Here is an 11,006-nt window from a genome sequence, read left to right on the forward strand (position 1 = left end):
AAGAAACAAAAAAATGAAAGAAGCAGTAATTAAATAGGAGGCAGTCTTGTGTAACAATTGTAAAATGGTATTGGGTATCATGCTGCCTGGTATAAGTCCCAGTTCTACTCTTGCTTTCCACATGACCTTGGCCAAGCTATTGACCACATGTATGATTCAACATCCCAATCTGTAAAGTTGTTACTAACAGCAAACTTCAAGGAGGTAGTAGGTGCATGTAAAACAATCCATGAAAGCATATCACTTTCTTAATGCATACTGAAGATTAACTATTAGTGAAGATTAACTATGAGTATTATTCATTATATTATTTAATATATTATTATAACCTTTCTAATTCTTGGTTGATGTACACCCCAGGCCATGCTTAGAGTTAACTGGTTAACTTCCTTCCCCAGCCAGGGTACCTGGCCTTGAACAGTAGTCTAGTATGTCCTAGCTATTCCTTAATCTCTTTGCACCTCAGTGTCTGCATCTACAAAAAGAAGAATGATATTCATAGACCTATTTTGTAAAGTTATTTAGGAACCAAATGTATTAATATATGAAGCAGACTTGTAACAGTGCTTGTATATTAATAAAAATAATATATTAGTTTATAATATACTGTAATATAAAGAATAAGCAGTGTGGAAGTATTGCTTTTTTTCTTCCCTTGTTAGCAATCACACTGTCTTCTATAGTTGTTTGAAATTTTAAAGATTTTATTCAAATATAACTAAATAGGCTACACAGCTTGTTTGCTTAATTTATTATTACACACCTAGTGTTGAAAACCATATTCAACATGAAAATTTATGGAAATGCTATGCAAAATATGATGCTTTAAAATTAAGCAAATAAATTAAAACATTTAGCATTTCTCTCCAAGACATTTTTAATATTTGTATTTTTTTCAAATCCTAGGCTTAGTAGATATTGACTGACCTATGAATGACCTCACCAGCTCTTGTAAAATTTGAGAATTCTAAAAACAGAAAAGATCACTGGAGTCTGCAGAAAAATTAGAAGAAATGAAAGAAAATAGGTAGTTAATGTGAGAATAGAGTAGATGATAAACTTGTTAAACCTGAGTACAGATAGAAAACATAAGTTTAAAAAATATAAAACAATGCATCAGTGAGAGGTTTACAGTATGCAACATCATTAAACTTTCCTTAGCTCAAGGGGGGAAAAAGATACATACTCCAACCTGTACTATGGATTGAATTTTCCTCTTGGTTCTTCACAAAGAGCAATCCATACATAATTTATTTTTCTCTTTTATCTTTTCTCTTTTTCACTCTTTCTCTCCCTTTCTCTTTTTTATCTTCCTTCCCCTCTTCTTTCTTTGGGCTTTTACATCACATCAAGCAAACTGAAATATCTCATGTATTAAAAACAAATTCTTGTTTGATCTACCCCCTTGCAGGGTTGCCTGATGGTTTCTCACTGATGGTTTCTCAGTCACACACTTTTTTCCCAACAGAACCTCTAGCTTGCCAGCCACCCAACTGCCCCAGACTGTGTGACTTAGGAGAGGAAGGCTGCAGTGCATCTGAGCCTTGAGCAGTCAAAGCTAACAATGTGGTTCTCCTCCTCTTGCCAGTGATTGATTTAGGACTGGACGTGTCACTAGGCAATTGTCAGGAGAGATTTCCTCTCTCTTAAGAATGATACATTATAATAAGAGTCCTTCCTCTTAAAATGTCACCATTATAAAGAAGATGCTAGGGACTGAGAGAGCCTCATTACACCATGAGGGGAAGGAATCAGCAGGAGCAATCACAGCAAGGGTGGCAGCTAAAGACAGGACAAGGACCCCAGGAGCCTGGGGAAGGAGCAGCCCTGGCATAGCCAACTCTTGCCTTTCTTATCAAGTCCTTTTGTGAGCAAGCCCATTTTAGCATGGATGTTCTGTTTTTATTGAAGATGGCCTGTTTGACATACACTTTTTCTCAATAATAACATCCTCATTATCTCCAATTCCTCTTTGCTGAGATCTAAGGTTTATGTTCAACTCCTCACAGTATTATATTGAAACCTAAGCCCTAATATGACAGAATTAGGTGAGACCTTTGAGGGGTGATTAGGTCATGAAGGTGCAGCCTACACAAATAAGAACAGTGCTGCTATCCAAGTACCACACAAGAGACCCTTGGGAGGAGGTGCCTTGCCCCTCCTACCATGTGGGGACACAGTGAAAAGGCACCATCTATAAATCAAGAAAGAAGCTCATACCAGACCCTGATCTCCCAGCATCTTACTTTTGAACTTCTCAGCCTCCAGAACTGTGAGAAATAAATTTCTCTTGTTTTCAAGATACCCAGTTTATGGTATAGTAAACCAAAAGGACTATAGTAACCCAAAAGGACTGAGATACTCAGCAAACCTATATTCCTCAATCCAGGAAATGTCCTTTTTTTTAACCCTGAAATATCTATTAAACTGTCCAAGGTCAGAAATAACCTATTGGTAGATGACCTTGAAGGACATCCCTAAGTGCTTACCCTATTGATCAATTTCCTTTTTGAAACTCTATGCTCTTGGATTCCATAGTCACATATTCTCTTAGTTTAAGCCCAGTTTTCAAAGAATATTACTCTACGATGGAGTCTTTTTCTCACTGACCCTCAAATGTTGGCATCCTATGTAGTAAGTGATTAATTGGACATTCCAGAAGGATTGGGCCCTTTTCCATTTCTGGGGGGCGGGTACCATCTTTCTTGGCCTATGGAATATCCTGCCTGACAAGAGCATGTCTGTTTTTCTGGGCTGTTGGTTCATGACAGATTATACTAACAATGTAATATATGGCTGGTCCCTTAGGCTATACCAGCTTGACCTCTGGAGGGGCTGGAAAATTGGGTCGGTAAGGCAAGCTGTCAGACTCATCCATATGCACAGTGCCTTACAGACACCAAGGCTTAGGGGAGTTTCCCTGGTTGGCAAAACTTCATGGTGTCGCCACACTACTGCTAGGAGAATCAGGTGCTACCTATATAATTCCACATAGAAAGGACAACTGGATGTTTATGCCTGGCATCTCTTGGTATCTTCCATCACTTGGCTCTGGACTGTGTTCTTTGCTGATTTTTATGCATATCCATGACTGTAACAAACTAAGTGCAGCAGCTCTGCTTATTTCTGTGAGTCCTTCTAGCAAATCACTGAACTTAAATGTACTGGGGAGGGGAGTAGGGTACAGTTTCACACTGAACGGCTTTGAGATCCAGATGAAGCAAACTGGAGCACACTTGTACATGTACCTGGGGTGGGCGGGTCTTAGAGGTGTGGGCTTGGGATCTATGTCTCATTCCTCACCCCTTCTGCTCTGCCACTTTTCCTGGTGCTCTGCTTCCCTGCTGCTGAGAACTATGCAGCTTTGCTCCACTAAGCCCCTCCACAGTGATGTATCTGTCTTGGAGCTAACCAATTATGGACTAAAACCATGAGCAAATTAAACCTCTGCACTGGTGTTGGTATTGGGTATTGTGTCTCAGCAGTGAGAAAGCTGACTAATACAGGTGGTGTCCAAAACACTTCCCTGAAGTCCAGGGATACATGTGTTCCACTGCACAAGCCCTCTGTGGATGAAACTCATGTGACTGCAACTACCCTTGTCTACTGGTGCTCTCCAATCTGCAGTTGGACCTCAGATTCTCCCCTGAGCTCTGGACCAGAATTATCCAAACCTTGTACATCTCCTTGATGTCTCACAGGGTTTTCAAGTGCTGCTTGTGCCGAACTAACAACCTGTCCATATTCCCTGGTCGGAATCCTTCTTCTGGATTCCCTGTCTTCTACTCTTCAGTCAGTTAAAAATCCGTTACTTTCCTGAAGGTGTGAACCATTTAGCTAGGAAACTGCAACATGCAGGAGAGCAACTCTTGACATTCAGGAGATGTTTTGGTTGAAATAATGAGAGATAAGTAAATAAATAATTAGCCTGCTGTTTAGGTAAATCCCATTTCATATAGGCAAGTGCATTACCATTCTTAAGTCTGTAAACTAAATGTTTAATTTGAGCTTAAATTTTTTAAGTAAAGGTGAGCCATTAAACATACCTGCATTAAATACCAAGGAAATGCAATTTGTCACAAGTGGACCTGAAACTGCAGCTCTCATTTGTGGGAAAAGATGGTGGTGCTTATTACCTTTTACTGAAGAGTATAGAAAGGGCAACACAAAAAAATACAGTATCATTGCAAAGGAAAAGGAAGAGAGTTAGCATGCACAGTTTCCCAGTACCTGGATGTTACAAGCTGTGATGCCCAAGAGCAAAGGCTCTGATTACCTGACATGTGAGAAGGTCCTGCCTGCCCACAAGTACTTTCCCCAGCCACCTGTCATAGACCTCTGTCCTATTTGCCTTAATCTTTGGTGCTAATTGGCTTTAGCAATCACAGTCATTGTTAAAAAGCATGGATGCCACCTCTGGGGGCTTATAACAGGCTAAACTGGATAACAAAGAAAACAAGAGGAGTCTTTAGGAAGAGTAAGCACCTAGAAATGACATAGCCGAACGAACATATTGGGAGCTCAGAAGGAGAGCTAAATGTCCATGTTAACGGCCAGGAAACATACAAAACATGGATTGTTAGGAACAAATAAATTTATGCACTGATCTCTCTGTGAACAATGCCCTTCTCCAGTCTTCACCTCAGGAATACTGACTTTTCCCAGCTCAAATCTGCTCCCTTTCAGATGTCTTCATTTCATCTGACTTGTTACTCTCTGCTCAAACCCAATGTAGCAATCACTCCATCTGGGAAGTCTTCCCTGCCCACACCCTCTGACTTCCTAGAAGAGAGTCATTGGTTTTTCTTTTTTCTGCTCTAACCTGTGTAACTCTTTATGGTCCATATCCACCACTTAGAGAAGTTCCCCACACTGGTTATTTGAGGAGCTTTGGGGTCAGACACCCTGGGTTCTAGCTCTATCTTTATCACTTAATAACTGTGGGATTTTAGTCCTCCCTGACCTTAAAATTTCTTCTACCCCTCAATTCCTATGACCCTTGAATTAATTGGTTAGCACTCCCATAACAAAGTCACATATGCTGGGTAGTTCAAACAATAGCAATTTATTTTCACAGTCCTGGAGGCCAGAAGTCCAAAATCAAGTTTGTGGCTGATGTAGTTCTTGGTGACGGCCCTGGTCCTGCCTGACAGATGGCCATTCTTTCTGGGCATTTAGATGACTGTGCTTAGGTGAGTATGAGGGGAGAGGGAGAGAAGATGGAAGGGCGTGTAAGCTTTCTGGTATTTCTCCAGGGAGATCACTAAGTCTGTGAGATCCAAAGGTCTCACCCGTATGATCTCATTTAACCTTAATTACCACTAAAGGCCTCATACCCAAATACAATCATTTTGAGGATTAGGAGTTCAAGATTTGAGGGACACAATTCAGTCCTCATCATCTATCAAGTGCAGTTGGGTCTTGGTCCTACTTGTCTTGTGAACAGCCCCATCCTATTGTCCCTGGACTCAGCCCCACCCTATTGCTTCCCCTTCTCCACTATATTTTTTTTTAAACTGAGGTAGAGTTCCCATAACACAATTCAGTATTTTAACCATTTTAAAGTACACAATTCAGTTGCAATTGGTACATTCCCAACATCATGCAACCACCTCCTCTATCTAGTTCCAAAATATATTCATTATCATAAAAGGAAGCCTTTGTATGGTAAGTCAGCACTCCCCATTCTAGCTCCACCCCCAGCCCCTATAACCACCAACCAACTTTCTTTCTCTGCATATTTGTCTCTCCTGGATAGTTCGTATAAATAAGAGTATGCAAGATGTGCCCCCTTGATACAATGCTTCTGAGTTTCTCGTATGCTACATATGTATCAGTCCTTCCCTTTTTTAACTGAGTAATGATCACTGTATGGCTATACTCTATGATGTCTATCCATTCATGTGTCAATGGAAATGTGAGTTGTTTCCACCTTTTAGCTATTGGAAACAGTGCTGCTACCAATATTCTTGTACAAGAATCCGAATACCTATTTTCAATGCTTTGGGCTATGTATCTAGGAGTAGAATTACTGGGTCATGTGGCAAATTTATGTTTCACTTTTTAAGAACTTTATTGTGTTCAGAATCTTCTACCCTGTGGCGTACTTTTCCCTCTACATGACCTACTGAGCCCTGGGATCCTTCCTGCTCTCCTAGCATCAAACAAAGGGCTCAGGCACTAAGGTGGAGACCACAGTGCCCGCTCTCAGCTCTCAGGCAGGGCCACCCTGACTGCTCTCCTTCTCTGATTCTGCTCAGGTAGGATTAGAAATAGAGCAAGAGGAGGGGAGCAGAGATAAAATTCATCCCACCAGTGTTTTTTGCTTGCCTGGCACACATAAGATTCTTAAATGTTCATTCTAACCACACTTTCTTAGTCAAGGCTCCTTTGTCTAAAAGAAAGGAAAGCTATTCAAAGTGGTTTAATAAAAAAGGGAAAAATATATTGGGAGGAAATGATAGTGCCATGGTTTGAATTTTATTCTCCCCTCTATGCTGAAATTTGATTACTGTCGTGGTGGTGATGGGAGGGGGTGCGGTCCAGGAGGTGAATAGGTCATTTAGAGGGATTAGTGTCTTTCTTATGGAACTGGGTTAGTTACCCCAAGAGTGGGTTTTTATAAAGTGAGGCTATCCCTGATAATTCAAGGGACCTCTTTTGGCCTCCCACGTTTACTTGGTCTCTGCTTAGAAATTCTGTCTAAACATCTACTTCATTCTTGTTCTTGTCTTTTCTAGTAAACATCCTTCTCATGGGGGATAAAAGGGAATGCCCTAGCCTTGGCCCTACCTATCTCATTCTGCTTAGTCTCTGCTGATTAATCTCCTTTATATGGCTTGATTAACATATTCCCCCATGAAAAATTTGAGGGACCTCTTACTGCCTCAAGTTATTCCAACCTTCCAAAGGTTAGAAAATCCCAACCTTTCCAGCCTGATCCTTTCACATGTGCTCTCAGCAATCCGGCCTTCTCCAAACATGGCCAGAGACTTATCTGTAAAAGCTCATGCGTTTCTTTCTTAGAATGCTCCTCCCACACATCTTCTATTGAAATCATGTGCCCTTTCTGGGCACACAACTAAATTATGTTCTCCAGCCCTCTTGCGTCTAGATAGTATAAATGAGTTTTCTCCAATGGAGTGGATGCGTGTGTCCCTTCCACGACAAGGCAGTTGTTTCTTCTCAGTTTATTCACTCTCTTCTCCCCTTCCTCACTGGATAATACCAAAGAACTGGGAAGCCACAAATTGAACATGGAAACCTGAAGCAACAGCACAGATGGCACCTGGATCCCTGAATGATTGCATGGAGCAGAATACAAGTCTGAGACGTGAGTGAGAAGGAAAGCTTTAGTGGGAAGGTAGTGGGAATTGTTGTTTATAATAGTAGTTAACCTCTCTACCAGCACATTGCCCTTGGAGATTCAGCTCCAATTTTACATCTTCCCATGCAGTGCCTGTTTAAAAAAACAAAAACAAACAAACAAAAAACAGAAACCCTCTGGTATGTACATTTTTTTCTCAAGCACTCTGTTTATATTTATCATTTAGTTTTATGAGATACAAGTTTATGAGTTCTGTCTCCCTTTCCAAGCTGTGTATTTCCTGAGGTCAGGTGTGAGGTGTTCCTTCCTGTATCAGTCAGGCTTTACTAGAGAAACAGATACAAAACGAGATACACAAATGTGTGAGAAGTTATAAGATAGGCTTACGATGGTCAGCCACAGAGTTGGATGAGGAAAAACGTGCAGAGTGTCTGCACACTGAAGGCTGAAGGGTTCAGTCCAAGGTCTGCAGCTCACCGCAGTGTTCTAGGCAAGCCCATATCAGGAGGCCAAGGGGTTTGCAACGGAAGGCTGAAGAATCTATACTGGGAGGCTGAAGAATCTACGCCAGAAGTCTGAAGAATCTACACCAGGAGGCTGAAGAGTTCCAGACAGAAGCTGAACAGTCTGCACCAGAAGCCAGGAATTGACATCCAAGCTGAAGACGAAGGCTGGAGCTCCTCTGAAGAACCAGCAATCAGTCCTTCCTCATTTCCCTTTTTTTGTATGCAGGCTACCTGGGGGGTGGGAGGTCCTTTACACCCACATCTGGGTGCCCTCCTTTTGCACAGGCTCGTGATGTTTACAAAGTAAGAACCCTGGCTCCTGGCTGAGTTGCTCAGTTACACCTCTAAACTTCTAAACTTGACACAATGAACAACAGCCTAGAGCAGTAAGGTCATGTCCTCTACATCCTAGGATGCAGACCCGCTGAGTTACTTAGTTAAGCTTCTAGACTTCTCAAGTTGATACAATGTGTCAACCATTACACTTGCCCTACTGCCACACTTTAGGGCTAAGAGCTGTTCCTTAATGGGGCTGAGGACCCCTTATACTTTCCCCAGGGCCAGGGGGAGCTCACCAATACAGTCCCTGACTGTGGGACTGCTGTGCTCACCAAAGAGAGCTGCCCTGCACGACTAGGGAGCTCTATTCACATGAACTGTAACGCACCTTACAGAGCCCAAAGACCTCCCAGATGCTGAAACATTTCAACTGCCCCCCAAATCTGCAACCAAAGCAGCTGGAAGTAGTCATCCCACAAGAGGCCAAATGGCTCATCTCCCTCCAAACGCTTTTGACATCTGGTTCTAAAGAGAGAAGGTATGGGGACAAGAAGATATTACTGTTTTCTCTGTTCCAGTTCGTTTCAGTCTAAAATATCAACAGTCTGAGGCATTTGGGGGTCCTTTGAATCTCTGGAGGACTCCCTCCCTCGGTAGTTTGTGCAGTCTTGGCTTCCCTGTGTGTTGCACTGCTTATGTGACTCCCCAAATGCTGTGCTTCCTTCCTCATCTGTAGGGTGAGAATAATGCAGGATTTGAGCTATCAACTAGGAGCAATGTGAAGCAATGGCCTGCCCAGAGAGGCCACAGTGGGAGCAAACAGTCCTAGGAAGAGGACTCAAGGGGTGCACCGTCTATCGAGAATTGAAAGGTAATAATAAAATTGGCTAAAATTTGGCTACTTTTATCTTCACTATGCACTGGCAGTCGTATGTCAATTGCTAGTGTGCTGGGCTTCACAACCAGCTTTCTGGAGAAGATAAAGCTGTATACATATATATGTATGCATATGTAAGTAATCAGTGTTACTGATACAATGTGCAGCCACCGTTTATAAATGATAATAAAATATACCTTATTGGACATTCCATGTTTCTGATTTTTGCAGAATACTTTTGTTGATTGTTGCCAAAGACTTACATCTGAGGCCAATCAATGCTTGCAATTCAACCATGATTTAACAAATGGAACTGCATCCTAATCCACTGTTTTCCAGAAAATGTATGGTCGTTAAATCTGATACATGTGACCTGTTAAACTATTTCTCACTTTTGTTCAAATTAAACTGAACTCTTTCAGCACCAAGCACGATTATATTTTAAAATCTAGTTTACATTCTTACACTTCTTTCAGGCTACAGATAATCAGAAAATAACGAACCAAACCCTAACTTGTAATGTTTGTCAAGGTCCACAGTGTAAACATCACCACGGTGGCCTTTTGCAGTTTTTCAGGAAGATGCAGGCGCAGAGCCCTGAAATGATTGGGACTGGAAGTGTTTCCTGTTTCAAAGCTTTTTGGATTTGGGACAGACTTTAGTCGTTGAGCGTCCCTCATCTGAAAAATGTGAATTCTCCAAAATCGATCACTCAAAAAGGAAAAAAAAAAAAATGGATTTTGGAGTATTTCAAATTTTGGTTTTCAGATTAGGGAGCCTCAATTTGTATACATAACAGTTGAAACTGAGGGAAGAGGATAAACTAGAGAGACACTTAGGGAGATTTGTTGGATGCTGGGGTGAAGCCAGCCTTTGGGAAAGAGCGGACAGATAGGGGTACCGTGGGTATCACAGGGGAGGAGGGGAAAGAGGCGACCGCGTGTTCTGACTTAAATATTCCCTCTGAGGCGCTTTGCTGCATACCCAGGTGAGAACGCTGAATAGGAAACTAGATAAATGGGTTTTGAGCTCAGACAAAGCAAGAACCAGAGTTATAAATCTGGGTTCCAGTGATTGAAACGTTGGCAGCGACTCAATCATGCGGGGAAATTTTGCGGAGTAAGAGGAAACACTGACATCGCGAACTCTTACTTAGAGGTCATGTGGGGCAGATAAGTACCTCAAGGAGACTGGAAACAGGCAAGGGGACTGAACGTCAGGTCACAGGAAAAAGGCGTTTTAAGGAGGAAGGAGAAACTGTGCAGATCGATTGGGTAACGTTAGGAAGCAAAGCGTCCCTGGATTTAGTGACGCGGATGTTAACTATGCGAACGAAGAAGAAACAAGAGTTGGAGACTACAAAGTGGGGTCGGGTGGCACCATCAACAAGCACAAGGTCCTGAGTTCGAGTCTCCGAGCCCCCCCCCCCCGGAAAAAAACTTCAGCGATGGAGGAGGAGGGACAGGGTGGCAGTTTTAAGGGCACTTGGAGGGAAGAACAGAAAATATGGGATCCATTAAATGCTGAGAATACGGACTTCAGGCCACAGACTGGTGCGATTCTGTGACGCTGGAAGAAAGGTCAGGAGAAAGGCGTCAGTGCTGATAGGTGGTTTGTGGGTTTGACAGTTAGTTTTGTGCTGCCGTCCTCCTGCCTCAGCCTCCCGAGCGCCGGGATTACAGCCGTGCCCGGCCTTTTTTCTCGAAGCTAGCGGCAGACATCTCCTGAGAATGGGGTTCGGGGCGGCGTGGCAGCGCGCTGAGGACGGGACGCTGAAGACCGAGTGGCAGGGCGCACGTGGCGTGGTTCAGTCCGCGTGAGGCGCCGCAGCAGGGCTCCCGGAGGAGCCGGGCCTGGACAGGAAGAGCGGCGTTTCCCCAGCGGTGCGAAAGGCAGAAGCGGAGACTCGCACATTCCCAGCCCCGCGAGACAGGCGGGAGTCTGGAGTTGGGCTGTTCTACAGGGGCGCTGCAGCCCCTCCGCGGAGCGCGCGAGACAAGCCAGAAACTGACTCCGG

The 11,006-nt window shown here is 43.0% G+C and overlaps 1 long non-coding RNA gene across 1 annotated transcript in view; it reads right to left on the reverse strand.

The window, feature by feature from the left end:
• Positions 1-3,751, reverse strand: part of LOC106149157 — a 44,132-nt gene extending 40,381 nt beyond the window's left edge. The window contains exon 1 of the long non-coding RNA XR_001235142.1: positions 3,675-3,751. This is a non-coding gene — a long non-coding RNA (uncharacterized LOC106149157). The remainder of the gene's footprint in view (positions 1-3,674) is intronic.
• Positions 3,752-11,006: the final 7,255 nt, after the last annotated feature.

The sequence above is a fragment of the Chinchilla lanigera genome, unplaced genomic scaffold (assembly GCF_000276665.1).
Source record: "Chinchilla lanigera isolate Chin_1 unplaced genomic scaffold, ChiLan1.0 scaffold00003, whole genome shotgun sequence".
Taxonomy (NCBI): domain Eukaryota; kingdom Metazoa; phylum Chordata; class Mammalia; order Rodentia; family Chinchillidae; genus Chinchilla; species Chinchilla lanigera.